General features: G+C 34.8%; 1 pseudogene; it reads right to left on the reverse strand.

The window, feature by feature from the left end:
- Positions 1-6,461: 6,461 nt before the first annotated feature.
- On the reverse strand, positions 6,462-14,753 carry LOC114720866 (probable aldo-keto reductase 2; annotated as a pseudogene).
- Between the last annotated feature and the right edge of the window lie 11,313 nt (positions 14,754-26,066).

The following is a 26,066-nucleotide window of genomic DNA, read 5'->3' on the forward strand; positions in this document are numbered from 1 at the left end:
TTCAGCTCTTAGGAATATAAATATTAAAATACTCACCTTGTCCTACTTATAAGCTTTATATTTGGAGAGATGTGTGATTCATTTTATAAACTTTAATTTGAATCTATCTCAATATTTAATATATTTTTTTAATATTGTCTTTAATTATTTATTCCCTCTCTTTTGCCACAATCTCACATTACATCTTTATACATTCTTTTTTATCATTTTTCTCATCTATTATAAGGACATATTTAGAAACAAAAGTATATATCTTATTTATTTGCTTTTAACTAATTTTAACTGATTTCTTATTATATGTAAATTGATTATTTGAAACTCATAACAAGAACAGGTGGGAGTAATAAAATACTCATTGATGCTTGTTATGAACAAGCTTTTAAAAGGTATGAATGATTTTTATTATAAGATGTGAATTAAGTTTTTTAATATAACCTTTATTCAAAGTTACTAATTATGAGAGAATGTAATATAAATATAACAATTTTATTTAAATGTAGATAAAATTAAAAATTTATTTCATTTTCAAACAAAATTATGACTTAACTCCGATGTTTATCTCTGATGAGAGGTGTAGAGTGTCTTAGGGTTTATTTGGATTAGTGATGGGAGAAGTAATTTTTTTGCAATCTAACTTTTGCAAAAGTCAGTTAAAATAAAAATAGTTAATGTGATGTGATTTATATTTGAATTAGCTTTTATAAAAAAAATTAATTTGACAAATTGAAATCTATTTGGATAATTAAAAATTTATTTCATTTTCAAACAAAATTATGACTTAACTCCAATGTTTAGTTCTGATGAGAGGTGTAGAGTGTCTAAGGGTTTGTTTGGATTAGTGATGGGAGAAGTAATTTTTTTACAATATAACTTTTGCAAAAGTCAGTTAAGGTAAAAATCAGCTAATATAATATGATTTATATTTGGGTTGGCTTTTATTTAAAAAAAATTAGTTTGACAAATTGAAATATATTTGGATAAATAATAAAAAAGTAAGTTTAGATATAAAATGCTCAAAAAAAGACATGAGTTTTATGATACATATCATATGTACATAATTTGATAAATTTAAAAAAATAAAAAATTAATATATAATTATAAAAATTTGTAAGTATTGAAAACCATTTAATCAGATGTATTGAATAAATGAAAATAAAATAAATGTAAATATAAAATATAAAATTGTTATTGAAAAGTAATTGGTGCGACTTATAAACTAATATATAATATAATAACACATAAAAGTATTTTAGTGAGATCATATAACATATGTTATAATTAATTTATAATTTTTTAATCTCTTTAAATTAATCAACTAAATTTTATATTAAGAGATCTCTTCCTTAATCTTTTTCCTTCTCTCTTTATTTCTTTTGTCTTTTCTCTTCTCTTGTACTTTTTTCCTTCTCCTCCCTTCCGGCCTCATTGTCTTTTTCTTTCTCTCTCCATAGTAGAGAAGTAACTTTTATTTAGGTTCGTTCAGATTAGCGATTGAAAAAGTAGTTTATTGTTAATTTGATATTTGGAAAAATGAAGTTGGAAAAAATTAAATTGGATAAGTTAGATTGTAGTTCAGAAAAGGTAGTTTGTAAAAATGAGATTGATAAAAAGTTGTTTGGATTATGATTAAGTAAAAGTAAGCTTATTTATAAAATTACCAAAATGGTTACGAGTTTTAATAAATAATGAAACATTATTAAAAAATAATTTTACATAATACAATAAATTTAAATTAATTTAATATAAAGAAGTGAAATTTAATGAGTGAATTAAATTTTAAAACTTTAGAGAAATCACAAAAAATATTTTAAATATAAAGTGAAACATGATTAAAAAATGAATTTACATAATACAATAAATTTAAATTAATTTAATATAAAGAAGTGAAATTTAATGAGTGAATTAAATTTTAAAACTTTAGAGAAATCATAAAAAATATTTTAATAATGATTGAGTAAGTAATTTTAACAAAAGTATATTTCTAACTTATTTATTACTTTCAACTAATCTTAAAACATTTTTTGTTATGTACAAATTAGTTATTTGAGGCTTATAATAAGAACCCAAGAAGATAATAAATTTCTTAACTTTTTCTCTTTTCGTGTTTCAAAAGCTATAAGTTATAAGCTGTTAACTTTATTTTATAGCTTATTGTAGCTTTTTATACAAAAACCAGATTGCTCAATCGCCAAGCCAAATAGCACAAATTCTTCAAGAGCAGCTTATTTGCCTCCAAACGCTTAGTTAAACAGGCTAATAGCTTTCATGGTGGGGGAGTTTTTGACTTAAAAGTCCTTTTAACTTATCACTCATCCAAACAAATCCCACTCTCCATATTTCTCCTAAACTAGCATTTTAAGATGTATTTGGATTGGCGGTAGCAAAACTGATTTTTATTCTAACTGACTTTTGTAAATTCAAATTAGAATAAAAGTCAGTTAGTGTAATGTGATTTATGTTTGGGTTGGTGCTTATAAAAAGTCAATTGGAAAAGCTAAAGCTTGTTTAGATGATTAATAGAAAAATGAGTTTAGTTGCAAAATGACTGAAAATGGTATGAATTTTATTAAATAGTAGTGTCTAATATTATATATTTTTAATGTGATAATAGTTTAAAAAATACCTAAAATTATTATAATAAAATAAACATAGTTTTTTTTGTGAAATTATAAAATAAAAATATTTGTTGCCAAGAAAAATTTAAAAACACATTATAGATAATTAAATATATATAATGGACAAACATGAGTATAAATTAAAATTCATTTGATCTCTAATTAAAGTACATGAAATCGCATAACTAATTGTAATAAGTGAAGGGAGAAGAGTGAGGAAAAAAGTGAAGGACAGATTTAGGTAAGTGTGTTTTGATTTTGAATGAGTATTAATACAAGTCTAACAGTAAATTACCTTACTAATCGCTCTAAAAGCAGCTTTCCTCAGTGTTGAAACGCATCCTTGTTTTAGTCAAAAGTTAGTTGGGCTTTTAGCTCCACCCAAACACCAAAAAAAGCCACAAAAACCCCAAACTGAAATTTCACATATTCTCATACACTTTTTGAGGTTTCACATATTTTCATACACTTTTTGAGGTCCAAACGGAGATTCAAACGAGTCCTTACACTTCCCACCTCACGTTTTCTGTTCCAAATGCTGAAACAAACACACCTTTTATCAGAGGGAATGATATTATAAAATTTAATGAATATTTAATATACTACCTTCGGTTCTTAATATAGGACTCTGTTTGACTTTTATCTTAGTCTTAAATATAAGATCCCAATCTAATTTGTATCTTATATTTATATTTTTTTTCCAAGGTAGTCCTTCTAATAATTGTAGTTCTAGCCAATATAATTGATTAGTAAGGATATTTTAGGAAAGACAACACCTATTTATTACAAATAACTAACTTAACGTCTTTCCTTAATCTCCTCAAATTAGTCAACTGAGTCTTATAATTAGGACTGGAGGTAGTATTTACAAAAAATTCTCATAATTATTCGTTCAGCTGTCTATTTTTCACCCACCTACTTTATACCATACTTATTTGTTGGAGGTAAAATAAAATTAACAATTTTTCTCAAACACAAAATTATTTCATAACACGTGTCTTGCTTCATTCATCATTCATTGTTACGCAATGAAAGGAATGCTATCATGCTATTCAAGGATACTGACATGAAAGATAATATCCCTCAGTTCTTTTTATAAGTAACAAATTCTTTATGTTTTTAAATATAAGAAATAATTTTTTTATATAAAATTTTAAATTATTCTTTTTATTTTTATTCTTATTAAATATATACTACTTATTATCTTTCCACAATAAATCTTTGGGAGAATTAGACCAACGGATCTGTAGAGAAAATTATTTAATAAGAAGGATCATAAAATTAGAATTATTTAAAAGGATCAAGTGTTCAAATATAAATTTTAAAATACCAAATTACTCCTTCTACTTTCCTCGTTCTCTCTGCAATTCTCCCAATTTTGTTCACACTCAAGAATAAAAAAAAGAAAAAGAAGAGTAAAATACATCAATCAATATTCTTTCTATTTTGTGTGGAGTGGGGTGCAGGCTAATGGAAATTGAGGGAACTCATTAACTGTTGAATAATTGAAATATTGTATGAGAGAATATAAGAGGATTAATAATAAGTAATTTAGTCTTTCTAAAATTATATTTTAATATATGATCTTTTAAAATAATTTTAATTTTTATAATCTGTGCACTAAATATTTTTCTCCATAGGCTCTTCGTTCTAATTCTTCCTAAATTTTTACTCATTATTTTTTTAATGTACTCTCTTTATAAATAATGTTATAATTGGAAATATATATATCACTTACATATTTATTACTTTACTAAATTTAACTAATATTTTGAATAGTCATTTCTTATTATTTAGTAATTTATTATTTAGTGATTTAATAAAAAATTCTTTGCGCATCTATATTCAACAAAAAGGTTATTTACTATTTATTTTTAATTTAATAATATCTCTACATATCACCATATTTTTATGACATTTTCCTTGTCTATGGCATCTAATTATTCTTTTTTTTTTTTGACCAGCAAGCATCTAATTATTCTTTCAAATCAACAAACAAAATTATCATTAATAAAAATATTTAAATCATAACTATTTTTTATCCGTATTCACGATTATGGTTTGATTTGGTTTTGTTTTGATTATTTAGACATTAATTTGATTCTTTAGTTTTCTAATATTTTATCATTAGAGAAGCCTAATAATTAAAATAATTAGATGTCTTAAACTGATGAAAAAACGATCAACATCAATTTCTAGTTCTTTCAAGATGGAAATTGACATTCTTAGCTTTATGTGTTGATGTTAATGATGCTTAGCATTTGCGACTTAAATTTTATAATATTTATATTTTAAAGCAGGATTTTATTTTGTTTTGTTTTCATGTACTTGAAAAAAGTGAGAAAATAATATACTTTTGTTAAACAGGCCTGTAGTCCGTGATTCGGTCCGAGCCCATGCTTTTAAAGGTTTGGACTTTGCAAAAAAAGCTAATTTAGAGAACCAACCGGGATTAGGTCTAGCAGAAAGGACTAGTCTTTCATAACATGACGAACTAAGGTTTCAATCCTTACTGAGAGAGGTGCTACATTTAGTGCTTGACAGTGTCTCAAATAGGATTCCCTCCAATAGGAGGATACCTATACTTTAGCAAAAAAAAAAAAAAAAGCTAATTTAGAGAAAGCCAACTTTTCGGTCTATGCCTATCAAAGGTAGGCCGATTTTCCTAATTCTATCCACCACTATTTTAGCCACCCAAAGTATGGAATGCAAGCATGCAAGGTGCCATTTGAATAAATAAACTAAGTTTGAATTCCTACTAAAAAAAATTACTCATATTTAATGCCCGACAATAGAATTGCATTTAATAGAAGGATAACTATACGTAGCAAAAACATTGAGTTACATCATAACCATTTAAAAAACAGAAGAACCTATCTACCTCTACAATTGGAACAACCTCATGCATCTGATTATTTTTAGAAGCTATATAAAGTAACTTCTCAAAATAATTAGGAAATTATTTTTTAATTGATTTATTTTCAAAAGATTAAAGAGATGTTAAAGTTTAACAAACGTTATTTTTTCCCAAAAAAAGTGTTTTTTTAATGGGAACAAAGTTTAAACAAACTAGCCTACAGTTGAGTACTATTTGATACGAGTACCAATCTTTAGTAGTTAAGACTTAGAAAAGCTCTGATCATATCAAATTGTGGAAGATTAATGTCAAATATCAGATTAAATTTTAAAAAAAAACTAAATGAATAAATCCGTTAAGAATATGTTTTGATCTGTGTGGGCCATAATACCTTTTTTGACCAGCAAGTGGGCCATAATACGCTGGTACTCAATCGCGAGTCTCCCTGTTAACATAAAAGATACGTCCAGCTGGTAGAAGAGTATTAACCGTTCACACACACACACACACACTACGCTAGGCATAGGTATTAGGCACTCCAGAGCACTAAAGGCGTATGTTTCTTTTAACAGAGATTTAAACTTTGGTTTATTTAGTTGTGAGAGACTAACCCATTTCATTACAGCCAGCCCTCCTTAACCACTCACATATTTGACAAGTCTCTTCTTGACACTTGTATAAAAGATTCCAATTCCCATCCATGATATTCCTCTGATCCTTAACGTAGGAACTAATTGACTAATTTGAATAGATTAAGAGTGTTAGTTAAATTAGTTAACATAAAAAATTCTCTTCAAAACACCCTAAACATCTTCCTTAATTCTCTCTCTCCTACTTGATTGTTGGGAGAATATCAATAAGGTTAGTTTAGGAAAAAATCAATAAACATGTGAAATAAATCTTACATATAAGACCAATATCAACTCCCTAATTAAGTCTTATATTTAGGACCGGAGGAGTATTATACAATTCAAACTGATCATAATGGCTGCTGAAATGCCAGTTTTAGTTTTGAGGGCAGTATTGAAAATCCATATAGTGTCCCTATTAAATGCCGAAATACCATCCATCTCCCTTTGCCCTCAATCTAGAAGGACTAATATAACAACTCCTTTGAGGCAAGGATACCTCTTGTGCTGATCAGTCTGCTTAAGGTAGCAACAGCAAGTACTGAATACACAAAGTGTAAGGAATGAACTATTTTATGCAGCAGCTTTCCAGGAAGAAAGAGGGGGAGTGTCAGCGTCCTTATATGTAGCTAGTCCAGGAACAGATCTTTCGCCCTTGATCGCATCAGCAGAAACGAAAGACTCAAGCTCTGCCATTTCTTCTGGGGTGAGCTTAACTGACAAAGTCCCAATGTTTTGGTTCAGGTTCTCAATTTTGGTGGTTCCTGGTATAGGGCACACATCATTGCCTTGATGATGAACCCAGGCCAGTGCTAGCTGGGATGGAGTGCATCCCTTCCTTGTAGCCATTTCATTAACCCTCTCAAATATAATCTTATTGTGCTCCATGTTTTCGGGATAGAATCTCGGCAGTCGCTGAAATGGGGTACAATTGATACACGAATAAGATTAATCTCAATGTCAATCTATCAACAAGGATGTTTCAACCATAGATATAAAATTGTGTCCATCATTTACATTGAAACTGTAGAGATATTATAGGAGATATTATAAGATATGTAAATATCCTGTAATTAGTATATGGGATACGATATGATATGATTTCATAGTAATGAGCCATTAATACCTAGGCTCCTCTATTGTATGTAAATACCCAATCGAAGTATCAATAAGATATACAATTTCCATACAATTACATGGTACCAGAGCAGGTTTATTAGGTTAAAAAAACGTTTTTTCCGGTTCTTCTAGCGTCCCTGCACTGTTCACCGTTGCTACACTGTTCACAGAAATCCAGCCTCCCGTCCCCTACAGTGCACACGCGCCGGTCAACGGTGGTCGCAGGGTCCCGATCGGTCAACCACTGGAGTCTCGTCGCCGTCCGAGCAGCGCGTGGCCTTCACGCGCCGTCACCGTCCGCTGCTGCACTGTTCACGCGCCGTCGTGTCGTAGCATTTTTTTGGCGTCTTCTGTCGTTTTCTGACGTCTTCTCTCGTTTTCCGGCATCGTAACTTCTGTTCTGACCCTTCCCTGCCGCTTCTACTTCCTGGGTCCCATTATTTGTTGTGATTCATAGCACTTTTGGCTTCCTGAGAAAGCGTTAGTGCTCTGGTTTGTGGAGTTCTGATATACTTTTTATTCCGTGGTCCCTAGTGTGATCTATTTGACTGATTAGTGTTGCTGTGATAATTATTATCCTAATGGGTGATAACAAGTTTGTTGTCCCTGAGGTGGTTCCAGGAGTCACTAAGATTACTGAACACAAACTAACTTGGAAAAATTATCTGGATTGGAGTAAGACTATTCGTATTTATTTTCAAAGCATTGAAAAGGAAGATCACTTGACTGACAATCCTCTTGATGAAAAGGATGCCTCTCGTAAGTCATGGTTAAGAGATGATGCATGGCTTCTGTTACAACTTCGTAACTCTATTGATAGTGAGATCATGCCTTCTATTACTCATTGTGAATTTGTTAAAGAACTAATGGATTATTTGACACTCTTATACTCAGGAAAGAACAACATCTCTCGTATTTACGAGGTCTGCAAATTGTTCTATCGGTCCGAGATGCCAGTTGACCGTTCCCTCACAAACTTCTTTATGGATTTTAAAAGCACCTATGAAGAGCTCAATGTTCTTATGCCTATTTCTGATGACAGGAAAGTTAATGTGTCTCACCGCGAGCAGATGGCCACCATGAGTTTTCTGACTGCACTGCCATCTCAATATGCGGCTGCTCGATCGCAAATTTTGTCTGGAGCTGAAATCCCCTCTCTTGAAGAAGCTTTCTCTCGTGTATTGAGAACTGAACAAAACCCTTCCTCAGCTCCCATTACACCTACTAGTGCATTACTCAGTCGAGGCCAGAATGACAATCGAGGGGTCCCTAATCGTAGTGGTTCGAAACTAGAAGGTGGTAATCAGGAGCCCGAGGAAGTGATATGTTACTACTGCAAGGAATCAGGACATACTAAACGCACATGCCGTAAGCTGCAAAACAAACAACAACGACAGAGCTCTGCCATGCGGCCACAACAACCAATGACATGGTTACTATCTCAGCTGCCGAGTATGCTCATTGAAATCTGCAAATCCCCCCGTGAGCACCGCTAGTGCAACAGGTAATGAGGCTACTGCTCTTGTCTCTTCTTCCTCCAAATGGATCATAGACTCTGGTGCTACTGACCACATGACAGGTAACCGTCATCTCTTCTCTAGCTATAATTCTTATGCCAACCCCTCTGCTATCACCATTGCAGATGGTTCCCACTCTCATGTCCTTGGATCTGGCACTATTAAACCTACCCTTTCTATTCATTTAAAATCTGTACTCAATGTCCCAAATCTTGCTTTTAACCTTTTGTCCCCTAGCAAGCTTACTCGCCAATTAAATTGTTGGGTCTCACTTTTTCCTGACCATTGCTTGATACAGGATCTTTTGACGAAGAAGATTATTGGTAGGGGCTATGAATCTGGCGGACATTACTTCCTTGATGATCAGGGGTCTCGTGCGGTGGCTTGTACTGGTGGTGTCACTACATTTGAAGCACATTGTCATTTGGGTCATTTATCTTTATCCTCTTTAAAAAAGGTTTATCCTCAATTTAAGCATTTGTCGTCTTTAGACTGTGAGTCGTGTCAGTTTGCTAAACATCATCGTCTACCGTTAGTGTCTAGAGTCAATAAACGGGCTTCGTCTCCTTTTGAGTTAGTGCACTCCGATATTTGGGGTCCGTGTCCAGTTGAGTCTAAAGGTGGTTTTAAATATTTTGTCACATTTGTTGATGATTATTCTCGTACCACTTGGCTATATTTAATGAAAAATCGTTCTAAGCTTTTCTCTCACTTTTGTACTTTTGTTGCCGAAATTAAAACTCAATTCAATACGCTTGTCCACACCTTGCGCAGTGGTAATGCTAAAGAATATTTTTCTGAATCCTTTCGCTCTTTTATGCTTCAACACGGCATTCTTCATCAATCTTCCTGTGTGGATACACCGGCTCAGAATGGTATTGCCAAAAGAAAAAATCGTCACTTATTAGAAGTGGCCCGTGCACTTTTATTTCAAATGCAGGTTCCAAAACCATTATGGGCAGATGTGGTCTCCACAGCTTGCTTTCTTATTAATCGCATGCCCTCCTCTGTCCTTGATGGTAACATTCCTTATACCACTCTCTTTCCTTCCAAAGCTTTGTTCCCTATTGATCCTAAGATCTTTGATTGTGTTTGTTTTGTTCGGGATGTGCATCCCACGGTCTCCAGATTGGACCCCAAGTCTCTTAAATGTGTCTTTCTTGGCTACTCTCGAGTTCAAAAGGGTTATCGATGTTTTTCTCCTACTCTGAATCGTTATTTGGTTTCAGCCGATGTCACTTTTCAAGAATCTGTTGCCTACTTTGCATCTAATGCTTCCGCTCCACCTTCTCCACCGGCAGAGGAGGATACCTTTCTAGTATATTCTGTTAGTCCAAGCTTACCACCAGCACCAGCTCCCGTATTAGCACCTGGTCAACCACCTTTGTCTCGGGTCTACACCAGACGTTTGAAGGAAACTACTCCTACTGTTGCGCCACATTCTGCTCCACCATTATCTGCTTCGTCATCTGATCCTACAGCAAGCATCATGCACCCTGAGCCTGACCCTGTTCCAGGTCTAGATACCGATCCCTCCATTGACTCTGAGACACCTCCTGTTCCAAATCCAGATCCCTCCCTTGATCTGCCCATTGCCCTTCGTAAAGGTAAACATACTTGTGCCCATCCTATTTCTTCCTTTGTTTCATATAACCATCTCCCCTCTGTTTCTCGTGCCTTTGTTGCCTCTTTAGATACTATTTCAGTACCTAAGTCCCTTCATGAAGCGTTGTCCCACCCGGGTTGGCGTACTGCGATGGAAGAAGAGACGGCGGCCCTTTATTGTGCTGGCACATGGACCTTAGTAGATTTAACAACAGGAAAGAAAGCTATTGGGTGTAAATGGGTGTTGACCCCCAAAGTTAAGGCGGATGGTACACTGAATGCCTCAAGGCTCGTCTTGTCGCAAAAGGCTATGCTCAAAAGTATGGTATTGACTACTCTGAGACTTTTTCCCCCGTGGCCAAGCTCTCTTCTGTTCATCTGTTCATCTCCATGGCCGCTACCTATAGTTGGGATCTCCATCAATTAGATATCAAAAATGCATTCTTGAACGGTGATCTCCTTAAAGAAGTATACATGGAGCAACCACCAGGTTTTGTTGCTCGGGGGAGCGTGGGAAGGTGTGTCGCCTTAAGAAATCACTCTATGGCTTAAAGCAAAGTCCTCGGGCATGGTTTGACAGATTAAGTATGATCATTCTATGTTCTATCAGTGAACAAGTGCTGGCATGATCCTACTGGTTGTGTATGTCGATGACATTGTGATTACAGGAAACAATGCCTCGGGGATCTCATCTCTCAAGTCGTTCCTTAACTCACATTTCCATACAAAGGATCTGGGTTCATTGAAGTACCTTTTGGGAATTGAAGTCATGAGGAGCAAGAAAGGCATCTTATTGACTCAGAGAAAGTATGTTCTTGATCTGCTGAAAGAAACTGGAAAACTAGGGGCTGCCCCGACCAGCTTCCCTATGGTCTATAATCCTCTGCTTGATGCTGATGGTAGCGTACCATGTGAAAATCCTGATGAAGCTACTAAGAGCAAGCCATTTGAAAATCCAGAGAGGTATAGGAGACTGATTGGGAAGTTGAATTACCTTACAGTGACCCATCCTGATATCACCTATCCAGTGAGTGTCCTTAGCCAATTTATGGTTGCGCCAATTGTCCGACAATGGGAAGCCTTAGAGCACGTGTTACACTACTTGAAGAGATCCCCAAGTCGTGGGATATTGTACAAGAATCATGGTCACACAGACATTGAGTGCTTCTGTGATGCTGATCATGGTGGGTCAAAAGCCACGAAACGATACTGTGTTTTTGTAGGAGGCAATTTGGTGTCCTGGAAAAGCAAGAAACAGAATGTGGTGTCACGATCGAATGCAGAAGCGGAATACAGAGCCATGGCGCAATCTGTATGTGAGATAGTTTGGATATACCAGCTACTAAAAGAGGTTGGTCTTAAAACCTCGTTACCAGCAAAGCTGTGGTGTGATAATAAAGCAGCCCTACACATAGCTTTGAATTTGGTCTTCCATGAACAAACGAAACATATTGAGATTGACTGTCATTTCATCCGAGACAAGCTCAAGGAAAACTTCATCTCTACAAGACATGTCAGATCCAGTGACCAGTTGGGTGATCTTCTCACCAAAGCTCTCAATGGGGTTCGAGTTGAATATCTTTGTAACAAGTTGGGCATGATTGACATCTATGCTCCAACTTGAGGGGGAGTGTAGAGATATTATAGGAGATATTATAAGATATGTAAATATCCTGTAATTAGTATATAAGATACGATATGATATGATTTCATAGTAATGAGCCATTAATACCTAGGCTCCTCTATTGTATATAAATACCCAATCGAAGTATCAATAAGATATACAATTTCCATACAATTACAAAAACAAAGTGTCAGGGAGAACAAATTTTGTATCTCAACCTTAAGAAGAGGATTGTCATATGGCAAGGCAACATCCAGTTCCCTATTGATTGAAATTATATCTATAAGCTTCCTAGGCATAAACTGGATGGATAGAAACAAGTTTTTGTTTTCATGATCAACCCAGGAAAGCAAAAAATCCAAATAAAGATGCATCATGATAACCTTCTCTCAATCCATCTAATATTTCCAGTCAATTTCTCTTCTGTCAGGGTTTAATCATGCAATCTCTCAGGGTTCAGACCTCAATTTTCAAAGCTTAAACTAATTAAGAGGGAAAAATGGAACAAAAGACCGGAAGTGTAGAAGGAAAAATCAGGCTTGAAATTAACGTGGGAGCTAAGCAATTTAACAATGTTTTTCTTTTCCAGAAATCATGACATTACTCAAGATTTGTCAAGAGAGATAAGCATTGGCATTACTCAAGATTGTGTTCTTATCTTCATAATTTATCCAGGTTATGCATGTTTATAAACAAACTCATGCTTGTGAATGCAATTGTTGTATTATACTATTATGCGAATATAATTATAAAATCCACAAGAGCGTTAATCAACTAATTTAACAATGACACTTTACTGCTATTTACTCTTGAATGGTAAAACTACAATTGAAATTGAAGGACACAAAAGGTTAGGAGAAGCTGAGAACTATTGACTTTCACACTAGAAGCTAAGCTAGTTTATTATCACAAATGGAACCATGGTGTAATGATGTGCATATTAGAATAAACGCAGACCTTCCGATAGTCATTCTCTGGAAAGCTTTCAACCAACTTTGCTCCTGATGAAAAGAATCCTCGTCCAAGAGGACTGTACGCTACAATTCCAATGCCAAGTTCTCTAAGAATTTCGCAAATGCAAAATGAGATGTTGCAAAACTAAACACAAATTTTAATCAAAAACCACAGTAGAGAGAAATGACAGATATTATAATTAGCGAATTTAATAGTTCCAAACTCACCTGCAAGTTGGAATTATGTCTTCCTCCACATCTCTTGCCCACAAGGACCACTCCAACTGCACAGCTGCTATAGGATGAACAGCATGTGCTCTTCTGATTGTTGAAGCTGAGGCCTCACACAAGCCAATGTATTTAACTTTCCCCTCCTCAACAAGTTTTTTCAGTTCCCCAATCTTAGAATAAATAACATGAAAGTAAGTCTACAGTACGGTATCGTACAAGTAGATTTTTATATATGCTAACACACAAAACTTACAGGGCATGCTTTTTTCAGCTAGACCATGCACATGTTGAAGTGGACGCATGTCAATTATGCATCTTTTTGAAAAGTGATGGAAGATAAGATAAATTGCAGATTCACAAAAGTACTTAGCTGCAAAGAATCACAGATATACCTTTATAGTGAAAACCTGAATCACTGGGCATGAGCATTATACATGATTCTGCATATATATTATATATAGTATAACTAAGAAGCCAGAGCCTAGAATGATAGTTCTCAATCTGCTGCAATCTCACACAGTGCTAACTAAATCAAGGATTAAGGTTTTTTATTATACGTATAATATGCCATATTGCAAATTAATCCCGGCGTTTTGGTCCAAATCTGTTAGCCTCCCCCGGTGTAAGATATCTCATTTCATCAATCTTGCTTCTATTTTGTTACAAGTGAGCCAACATACATATGTGAAAGTTACTACGATAATTTATTGTCAGGGTGGGGGTCAACGCATCTTCCTGGTATCATATGACTATTACCAGGATTAAGTTCTCATTAATGTCTACTAGTTCAATCAAAGTAACTCCATTGGAACAAGATAAAATTCAAATTATAAGTGAAACAAACATGTAGCAATGAATCGCATGATTATTTTCGTTAAAACTTGGATGCGGGACACATGAAAGGTGTATTACTCAACAGCCTATCTATCTTGTATCCAAATTTTAACGACAATGCAAGGTGAAACTGATTTTATATCAAACATAAAAACTGCAATTTACTCAGAGAAAAGAATATCCAAAGACGAACCGTGACTTCAATAGGCACATGAGTATCAACACGATGCTGGTAGTAGAGATCAATACAATCGACCTCCAGTCTCTTCAAGCTCGCCTCAGATGCCGCTCTCACGTATGCAGGATCACCACGTATGTCAGCCTTGCCGTTGGCAAAACTGACTCCGAATTTGGAGGCCAATTCAACCCTATTCCTCAAAGCTCCCTTCAAAGCCTGGACGAAGGAATTCACACTCAACTCGTCATAAGCCCACAGAATGAACAAACGCGAAGAAGCAACAAAGTAAAAAATAACTTGGAATCGAGCGCACCTTTCGGAGAAGAATTTCATTTGTGTGGGCCGTAGATGTTGGTGGTGTCGAGATGTGTTATGCCGCTCTGGATGGCGTGGTGGACGAGAGCGATCATGTCGGGTTCGGGTTTAGGAGTGCCATGGGCACCAGACATGTTCATGCAACCAAGTCCCTGAGCCGATACCTCCAAGCCTTGTGAACCCAACTTGATCCTTCCCACTTTCGCCATTTCTGATCATCTGAGCTTCAACTGAGTGTGACAAGGAAGTAGCACAATAAATAGTGTGGAAAATGCTCGACTTTCTTGTGCTTCTTACGCGTCCTCGTTCTGCGACATTTATTGTGCATTGCATTGCATTAAATCTAATACTCTATTTGCTTTGGTTACTGCAAAAGTCTGAACTTTGACGATTTGTAATTTATTATGGCCCCTCTGGTTGATTCTCGATGTCAAATCCTTAGAAACATTAATGTAATGAAGATCAAAATAACACAAAAAGAAGCTTGACATTAAATGTAAGAGTTGAAAATGCAAAAACAGGAAGAAAAACTTGAATGGCCATTTTGAAACTGAAACAAAATGACATAAATGTCCTTTTGTTAATTTTTATTCTGAAATTGGTAACTTAATATGTTGTTTATTTCCAACTATATGGTTGATATGTTAATTTTATTATAAAGATAGAGGAAAAAATGGAAAATAACAACAACAAAAAAGATTTGAAAATATGAAATCGCAATTTTGAAAGCTAACAGTTGCTAATGCCAAAAAAAGAAAGAAGGAAAACTTAAATGGGTCGTTTGAAATTGAAAAATAATATAAATGACTTTTTGTTAATTTTTATTATGAAATTGGTTAAATGAATTGAAAGTTTGTTATTACCATTTGAAAATTAGGAGCATTTCCTCAAGATATGATTTTTTCCCCATTTGCTCAAGTATTTAGATTAAAATTGTGACTTGTTAATTTTTATTTCAAAATTATCAATATCTATAAAAATATAGTCCATATCTATATAAAAGTTGTGAATGACTTGAAAGAGTGGCTTTGTTGCTTGCTAAACAAAAATTTTTAGTGCCTATTATAATGTAGTTACTAACTATACAAAACTTATAAATAACCTAAAAGAGTAGCCTTGTTGCTTGCCAAATGAAAGTGGTTAATACCTATTAAAATGTAATCAATACTTATATGAAAATTGTGAGTGATGAATAATCAAAACTAAGGAGTTAACTTATATATATATATATATATATATATTATTTTTGCATTATATTAACACTAAAGTGCTAGGAGCCAAATAGTTATCTTTAGTTTTGGCATAAACTACCAAAGTGGTGGTCGGATCAAATTCCACTTGCACCCTTTTGAAAAAAAATTTCTTCCCACCTATTAGTGCAATTTCATCCCACCACCACTTAATAGTTTGGGCCAAAATTAAGAAAAAGAATGACTATTGAGCTACCAATGTTTTAATATTAAGAAAAATTGTATCAGGGTCTCATCTAAGAAAATTAAATACAAAAAAAAATTCTTAAATTGTCAAATTAATCTGAATTTCAAGAGCCCTCATTGTAAGAGGTTTCACCTATTCAAATACTAGATTGTCCTCATTTTTTAAATATACATCGACAACTAAAAGAGCAGTCGTTAACAACTTGAAGTATAATGATTAACAACTATCATGAGAAATATTAACAACATATTTTTTCAACTTATCACAAAGATTTAATTCATGGGTTGTTAGTACCTATTGCAATATTTGTTAATCATTATGCCTTAAGTTGCTAACGACTGTCATTTCAATTGCCAACACATACTTTAAAGAAAAAAGATGGGGGCAATTTAGTAATTAAATAAGTGAAATCTTTTGCAATAAGGTACTTTGGGACTTCATATTAATTCGATGATTTTAAGGGACTTTTTTGTATTTAATTCTCTTGGGTGGGACCTTAATATAATTTTTTCTTATTATTGATATAATGCATATAGATATAAGTTAACGGTCCAACTTTCACTACCGGTTATTCACAACTTTTGTGTTTAACAATTAACAAAGTCACTCTTTCAAGTTATTTATAACTTTTGTATAGGTATTGACTACATTTCAATAGGTATTAATCACTTTCATTTAACAAGTAACAATGCTACCCTTTCATGTTATTCACAATTTTTATATAGTTATTAACTACATTTCAATAGGTATTAACAACTTTTGTTTAGTAAGTAACAAGACCACTCTTTTATGTCACTTATAACTTTTATGTAGGTATTAACCACATTTCAATAGGTATTACTAATTTTTGTTTAACAAGTAACAGGGCCACTCTCTCAAGCCGTTTTCAACTTTTGTATGGGTACTGACTATATTTTAATAGGTATTATAAATTTTGAAATATAAATTAACAAATTAAAGTTTTAACCTAAATACTTGAGAAAATGAGAAAACAAATCATATCTTGAGGAAATGCTAAATTTCGTATTGTAATAAGAAATTTTCAATTCATTTTACCCATTTCACAATTAAAAGGGCATGTTTGTCATGTTGCTTTAATTTCAAAATACCCATTTGAGTTTTTTGGCATTACCATCTCTTAGCTTTTTAAATTGGGATTTGATATTTTTAGGCTTTTTTTTTTGTCATTCTTGCAATCACAATCATTCTTAATCCGTAGACGAAGTTTGATTAAAAAAAACCTAGTTTGATATGATCAGTTTTTTTTTCCCTTTTTATTGTCATTGACATGAACATTATGTTGCCACCAATAACGTCATCATATCAACAACAGAAAACTTAGACTTACGACTTTATGAATTATGAGTGGACATTTTACTTATTGCATCAACTCTTACTTACTAATGAATATTTAATATATCTACAAAAATACCTTCATAATTTCACATTCAATCATCCATTTATTACCCAACAACTCTATAACAAGCCTATCTATTCAAGGAAAAATGGAATCCATAAGTTTTCCTTTTCAAACACAAAATTCCATTCATTACTTCTAGGAGTATTAGGTAATGGATTCGAACTCGGAAGGAGTACAATAAAAGGGAGGATCAGAACATTAATTACGGCGCCAAAAAGAATCAAATTATATTTTTAAGAAATTTGACAATGACAACGAAGGCCAAAGCTTAAATATAAGTGATTATTTTATAGTAATTTATTGTTTAAACTTTAAATATTTAAAAAAGAAAAAATTATTCTGCTCTTGATTACAATACTAAAATTATTAGTATTTAATAATTTTCAAATTTTATGATATCTTCTTGTATCTTTATTCATAAATAATGATTAATTATTCAGGTTTTTTTGCCAAGATTTATTATTTAATTATCACTAATTTAATAATTTCTCTACATATCACCATATTTTTATGATATTTTCCCCATCTATGGCAACTAATTATATTTTTCAAATCAACAAACATAGCTATCATTAATCAAAAGATATTCACCTTGCCTAAAGCCGCAATAGTGGTTTTTTGGTTAGAGAGAGAAGCTCTAGAGAAAGTTGTCATGTCCGACGACATAGTCAGTTCCCCAAAACAACCCTTGACTGCCCTATAGGGGGGTTGGCGAGTTGTCAAGGAACTCCAAGCAGTATACCGACGAGCATGAAGGATATGGAGGGAACTATGGTTCGATCATCTTATCCATCATTGAGGTAGACTCTAAAAGAAGGTGGCATTAGGAAAGATGATCAGGGGAAAATGCAAAGAGTGGAGGGTGAGTTTATTGGAAAGATTTCCCTAGCAGCAAGAGAAGAACCTTGGATGATGGAAGAAGATATGGAACAAAGTTACTAGGGAGTGCAACCATTGTCATATAGACAAGCACTAAAGCCAAAATGGCAGAAGAGAGAAGTCAAGGGGGAGCAAGCACTACTAGAAAAAAGACTTTTAAAGTCGCAAACTAACGGCGGTTCAATAGAAAAACGAAGTGGAAAAAAACGCGGTGGCATTTTTGTAAATAAGTTGAAAGGGTATGACTTTCCACGGCGGTTTTCAATAAAACCGCCGTGGAAAGTATTTTTAATGGCGGTTCTTTAAGAACCGCCGTTAGTTAAAAAACTCTTTCCACGGCGGTTTTATTGAAAACCGCCGTGGAAAGTATGTCTTCTAACCCCCTCAGCCGCTCGACTCTCCTCACTTTCTTTCTCATTTCTTCAGTTCGCCGTGGTCCCCCTCTGCCCCACCACCGTAAAACTGCCATTACTGGCCATTCCCGCCACTATCCCCCGTTTAAACTCCTCTATTGAGCTCTTGGAGCCTTGCTGCCGTGCGCCGCACTCCGCCGTGGTCGACCGTGCCTCCCATTTCCGTCGGTTCTTCCTCAGCCGTGGTCCACCATCGAAAAACCGGTCCTACCCTCCACTATCTAACCGAAAAACCGGTGCGTTGCCGCCGTCCGCCGCCGCCTCACTTCGCATTTGAAGCTTCTCTGCTCTGTGAGTATCCTCTTCTTTCATTCTTTTCAATTTTTCTTGGTTTGTTGAATGTTTTAGCCATGAAAATCTGTTATATATGAAATGGGGTTGTTAGTTTTACATTGTGGTTGGCTTCTATTGTTCATTTTGCATTTTTATGTGGTTGAACCGTTGATTGGTGTTAATTGGTAGGCATTAGATGTGAGAAAACCTTAATTCCTTTTTACATATTGTATTAGAAATATGTTTAAATGTTTGGAGTTGATTAGTTGTGAAGTTTTTAAATTTTTTATAATTTTTTGATATTTATTTCGAATTTTTGATAATTTTTTGTAATAAATATAAGAATTTAGTGATAAATAATCTGTTAGTTATTTTATGTTTTTTTTCCTTCGTTATGAATTTTGATTGATAGTAAAGTATTGTTTAAATAATCTGTAGAACAATGGATCGTAGTTGGATGAAAGCTAGGAGAATTAGCAAGGAATATGAGGATGGGGTTGAAAAATTTCTCGAGTTTGCTCAAAGAAATGCCCCTAGTAAAGGAGATGGATTGTACTATTGTCCTTGTGTCAAATGTTTAAACAATAGTCGACGGAGTATTTCTGAGATAAAAGAGCATCTTATCTGTGATGGGATAAATTTGAGGTATACAAATTGGATATGGCATGGAGAAATTAGAAAGACTACACTGTCTGCAAATGAGAAGGTTGTGAATGAAGACTTTGGTGATAGAATTTCGGATATGTTTCGTGATATAAGGTCTGAATCCTCTACATAGTTTTCTTCCACCTTTGAAACTTTGTGTAGTGATGCAGAGACACCTTTATACCCGGGGTGCAAAGATGATTACACAAGATTGACAACCGTATTGAAACTGATGAATTTGAAGGCAAGAAATGGTTGGACCGATGCTAGTTTTACGGAATTGCTTGAATTGCTGAGTGATATTCTTCCCAAAGGGAATTCACTTCTGAAACGAATGTATGAGGCAAAAAAGATTTTGTGTCTGATGGGTTTGGAATATGAGAAGATACATGCGTATCCTAATGACTGCATATTATTTAGAAATGATTATGAAGAGTTGAATAAGTGCCCTAAATGTGGGACTTCAAGATACAAAATGAAGAAAGATGATGGTGATTATAATGAGATGACCAAAAGTTCTCCTTTAAAGGTTCTGTGGTATCTTCCAATAATACCACGATTTAAGCGTCTATTTGCTAATGCCACAGATGCAAAGAACGTGAGATGGCATTTTGATGAGAAAATATGTGATGGAAAGCTTCGTCACCCAGCAGATTCTCCTCAATGGAAAACAATAGATAAAAAATTTCCTCAATTTGGTGGTGAGCCAAGAAACCTTCGGCTAGGGCTTTGTACGGATGGAATTAACCCATATGGTAATCTTAGTAGCACACACAGTGCTTGGCCAGTGCTCCTCGTAATTACAACTTGCCTCCTTGGTTATGTATGAAAAAAAAGTATATCATGCTATCTTTGATGATCTCAGGGCCAAAACAACCGGGAAACGATATTGATGTGTATTTGGCACCTTTGATTGAGGATCTGAAGAAATTATGGGAGGAAGGTGTTGATGTGTTTGATGCATATAAACAAGAGACCTTCAATTTACGTGCCATGATCTTCACCACGATAAATGACTTTCCAGCATATGGAAATTTGTCTGGATACAGTGTTAAGGGGCATAAAGCATGCCCGATATGTGAAGAAGGCACCCACTATATGCAACTTAAACATGGCAGGAAGGAAGACAGTATATCTTGGTCACAGAAGGTTTCTTAGTCGGTATCACCCTTACCGTAGATTGAAAAAGGCATTTAATGGCTCATAAGAATATGAAATGGCTCCAAGACCATTAACTGGAGAAGAAGTTTATCAGCAGGTGGAGGGAATTAATGTGGTCTTCGGTAAGAGAAGAAGAAGAAGAAAAGACTGCCAGTGAGAGAAATATATGGAAAAAAAGATCTGTCTTTTTTGATCTTCCATATTGGCGAAGTCTTGATGTGAGGCATAGTCTAGACGTGATGCATGTGGAGAAGAATGTATGTGAGAGTCTTGTTGGTACACTTTTGCATATAAGGAAAGACTAAAGATGGAATCAATACAAGACGAGACTTAGTCGAAATTGGAATAAGAAATGTCCTTCACCTACAAGAAAGAGATGGTAAGAGGGCTTATTTATATCCAGCTGCGCACACATTATCAAAAGAAGAGAAAAGAAGTTTATGTGGTTTTGTCAATACTATTAAGGTGCCACAAGGTTATTCTTCTAATTTAAGCAAAACTTGTTTCAATGCAAGATTTGAAGATAACGGGAATGAAGTCTCATGATTGTCATGTGTTGATGCAACAATTACTTCCACTTGCTATTCGAGGCATTATGAAAACCGATGTGAGAAATACTATTACAAGACTTTGTATTTTTTTAGTGCCATTTGCAGTAAAGTCATTGATCCTGCTGAGTTGGATGAATTAGAAAATGAAGTTTATGTGATCCCTCTCAATTGGAAATGCATTTTCCTCCATCATTTTTTGATATTATGGTCCACTTGATAGCTCATCTTGTACGAGAGATAAGACTTTGTGGCCCTGTGTGTTTAAGATGGATGTACCCTTTTGAGAGATACATGAAAATCCTAAAAGGGTACTCTAAGAATCCTTATCGGCCTGAGGCATCAATTATTGAGAGATATGTAGCTGAGGAGGCAGTTGAGTTTTGTAACGCATATCTTGACAGGGTAAAGGCAGTTGGTCTTCCTCAATCGACATGATCAAGGGAGAAGAAGCAAAGGAACACGGGGTGGTGTCATAGTGAGGTCTATGTCAAGAGAAGTTGTAATGCAGGCACATTTATACATTTTAAACAAAACACGGATGAAGTTTTGCTGTACTTAAATGCTCACAAGAATATGCTGAGGAACTTGAATCCAAGAAAGAGTGACATGCAACTAGCTAATGAACATAATAAGTCATTTGCAGAGTGGTTCAAGCGAGAAGTGTTAAAAGATGGCAATCCTTCTGAGACAATACAGAGGCTAGCTGCAGGGCCTTCTTTTGAGGTTTGTGTTGGGGTGGATATGATATAAATGGTTATTCTTTTTACACAAAAACCCAAGACGATAAGAGTACTATGCAGAATAGTGGGGTGATGGTAGTAGCGGAAGCCATGCATTTTGCTAGTTCTAAAGACAGAAACCCAATGTTGGCGGCAATGTCCTATTATGGAATAATAGAAGAGATATGAGAGGTTAGTTATACCAAGTTTAAAGTTCCCGTCTTCAAATGTAAGTGGGTTAATAGTAATGCTGTGCAAGTGGAAGAATTTGGATTTGTTTCGGTCGATCTTGAGAGGTTTGGATACGGAGACGAGCCATTTATTTTGGCAAGTCAAGCAAAACAAGTGTTCTTCATTCGCGATCTAGCAAAAAAGAAATTGTCTATCGTGCTTCAAGGTAAAAGGCAAGGAGTTGGTGGAGATGATGGTGACTTAGAGCTTAATCTTGATGAAACCCCGCCTTTCACAGCTACTCGACCTAAAGCAGTTGAATTAGATTTGGTAGATGATGACTATGCTGTTAGAGATGATCATTGTGAAGGAATTTGGGAGGATATATCGTTGTAAGCCTCAAATGAATTTTTTGATTTTTTTTTTTTGCTAAATATACTTAATAATATAGTGTTTTATATTAACTTGATATTTTTTATTCTTACATTTATTAATTCCTTGTTCTTTAAACAGGAAATGGACGGATCCGGTCAACAGGGTTCTGGTGATGACAACTCTTTTACTAGCCGGAGAAAAGGTAGAGGGCCAACCCATATGAGGCATTTAGCTTTACGTGATGAGAGCACACAGCCTATGAGGATTACAGTGGAGTTTGATGATGATCTGAAGCCTATAGGAAAGGATGGGGCTCAATTTACTAGTTATGTGGGTTCTCACATGCAGTAAAATTAGCATTGACATTCCTAACTGGAAGAAGGTGGACAAAGATTTGAAGAGAAAAAACCTTTGGGAGGATATTGGTATATTGTGCATTGTTTTCTCTACTTGTTTCAATTATAGTTGTTTATTTACTTATAACTCTGCTATTATTGTATTGCATGCAGCTGACATTTGATATTCCTGCCACTAAACAAATGAGAGACCGTCTGTTGAAGCAAATTGCTGAACGGTGGAGGGATTTTAAGTCCATGCTTACAACACATTATATTAATGGAAAAAGAAAGGGTGTGCATCCTAAGGAACGATACCAGTTTATTAGCGCGGGCGGGGGAATTTTGTGAAACAACGTGAAGACCCCGCATTTCAGATTTGGTTTCTTCAAACTTATTTTTTAATCAGGTCATATTTTATTTAACTAAAACTAATTTTGTCGATTTGGTTTCATTGTCATAGGCATTGAGTCAGAAGAACAAACAAATATCTGAGCAAAATGTATACCCACATACCATGTCTCGTGCGGGGTATGGTGGGTTGGAAAGAAGTGATGGATGGAAGGAACGACTGAAGAATGCATAGATGGCTACTGCTTCAGATCCTACTGGCTACATGCTATCTATTGAGCGTCCTTCTCGCCAAGAAAAAAAGGAAGGCAGCGAGGATTAAAAAGGGTCAATACATTACTCCACAGTTTGCTGCTGTTGGAGAGGATTGTAGTATTTAAGAATTATGCTTCATTAATTGTTTTTTTCAATTATCTTAAATTGAATTTGTTGTTTTAATGATATAGGATACACTTGAGGAGCAACTATCTCAAGGTACATTCATCCCTCAAGGACGGATGGATATCTTGGCCACTACTTGGAAAGGCTGACCATCTCGGAAGAGTTCGAGGGGCCCCTAAGGGATTGGTATTAAAGAATTTTTGGCTCTGCTTCACGAAGAAGACACCAGATCATCCTCCTCGCTAACATGGTATCTTAAGAGGAGCTCGACCAACGACTACAAAGAAGAAACAGAGAGAGTTCGAGCTGAACTAAGTCAACAAACACATGGCAGAGATGCAAAAGATACGTGATGAATTCGATGCCAAGTTTCAACAGACTTTGATGATGATGGGTACGAGCGGATTCCAGATGCTCTGAGTATCTGAACCTTCCCAGGTAATAATCACACATCTTTTTAAATCTTCTAAAGATTCATTTGATCCATTTAAACTTATTTAATGTTTCTTAACTAATTTCATATTATGTTTCAGGGTTCACCTGTGATAAAAAGCGGAAAGGGCAGTAATAATCAGACACAGCCACTGACAGTGTCTGACCCTGACCCTAGCCCTGACCCTGTCGAAGACAATGGGATGCCGTGTTCTCTCTATGTGGATTATGAAAATTCACCTGTTCATGTTGCTAATGGTCGAGCATTCATGGGCACAACGATTCACGGCAACAAAATTCCGAGCAATCAAGCAAGGGTGACAGTGGAGAGGATTGTTCGTGGTCAGGGGGTACACCAGTGCCTAATCCTACTGATGAGATTCGACTCTTGGCCCAAGCTAAAGGACATTTCATTTTGTGGCCAAAGAGACTTATTACAAAGCCAATAGTGAAGAAGGCGGCAGCAAAGAAGGCCACAACGAGTGCATCATCTGATCCTGTACTCTTGCCTCTTCCTAGTGATGTTGCGCTTATGTATTCCAGTTTGGAGGTTCTTCATTCCATAGTGCCAAACATGGATAAGCCTGTGACTTTCAAGATGCCGTTGGGGGTTGTGGGTTCAGATATAACATACGACTTCACCATTGACAAGAGGGACCTCGTTCATTTCCTCAACTTTGAGGAGCTTGATATAGCCTTTATGCAGCTTGCTATTTTGTAAGTTACAATATCATTTTCTTATTACATATTATACTTCATGCATGTCTTAATGTTTTTTACTTGAACAACAGGCATTTTAATCAAATCTGTCAAACGGAGGAACTGGAGGACTTGAAAGAACATATGGCTTTATGTGTCCTCAAAGGGTGCAGAAAATTTAATACTGTGGAAGCAAGGTCAATCTACATTATGACCGCAATGAGTCAGACCAAAAAGCTAATATATTTTGCACCTTACGTGGAAGGGTAAGTGTATTATTGTATTTGAGATATACAAGTTGTATGTGTCGGGTTATAATTAACATGGTTTGCCTTTTGCAGTTATCATTGGACTCTAATTGTTTGTGCCCCTTTTGACAACAAAGTTTACTGGTTCGATTCACTCTGTGGAAGTCCATCCGAAGAAACCAAAGATGTCATTGACACGTTAGTTTTTATTTATATATTTATTACTTGTGAAGTTTATACAAGCATGCTCTAATATCATTTTCTCTTATAATGTTGATAGGGCTTTTCATAGTTTTAATGTCGTGGCGATTAAACAAAATAGACAAGCACCAACATGGATTCTTCCACAGGTATATGTTGTTTTGAACTAACTTTTAAACATTTTTTGATGAATTAAAGTTAATGTTTATAATCAATAATGTCTAATATTCAATTTTATATCTTATTTTTTTAGTACCGTTGTCAATAAGGACATGTTGAGTGTGGATATTATGTCATCCGCTACATGAATGACATAATTGAGACAGGAACGACTGAGAAATTAGACGAGGTAAAGATGAGTTACGTTGCATGACGTTCTTCAATTTATTTCACATTTTTGACTAAGTTTACTATGTTATTTTTGATTAACAGATATTTCAAAATACTGCGCCATATCTCATGGATGACATCAACTTGATGAGGGACACTTTGTCAACAACATTGGTAGAAAAAATTGAAATTTAGCTTTCAAATAGATAGGTTATTTCTCAAAAATTCATTGTTAGATGCTTTCTCTCGGTTCCCTCTTATATTGTTCATGATTTCCATTGTACAGAGAAGTAGTTACTTCTATTTCAGAATTGTTGGACCTAGCCAATACGTGTTCTTTGGTAACCACTTAGTTCTATTATATTGGCCGGTTTCCCTATTTTCGAATTGTGTAAAAAAAAATTTCATTGCTGTATATTAACTAGCTAATTGATCTTGTTCTGCGTGATCTGCACTGCCTACATTTGTTTGGAGCTGTAAACTGCAGGGTGGTAAACACGAAAATAAAGCAGAATTAAAAAAAAAACTTTTTAACGGCGGTTATACATATAACCGCCGTTAAAACCCT

Source organism: Neltuma alba, unplaced genomic scaffold (genome assembly GCF_004799145.2).
Source record: "Neltuma alba isolate B1F8T4 unplaced genomic scaffold, ASM479914v2 tig00012002_pilon, whole genome shotgun sequence".
In the NCBI taxonomy this organism is placed as follows: Eukaryota; Viridiplantae; Streptophyta; class Magnoliopsida; order Fabales; family Fabaceae; genus Neltuma; species Neltuma alba.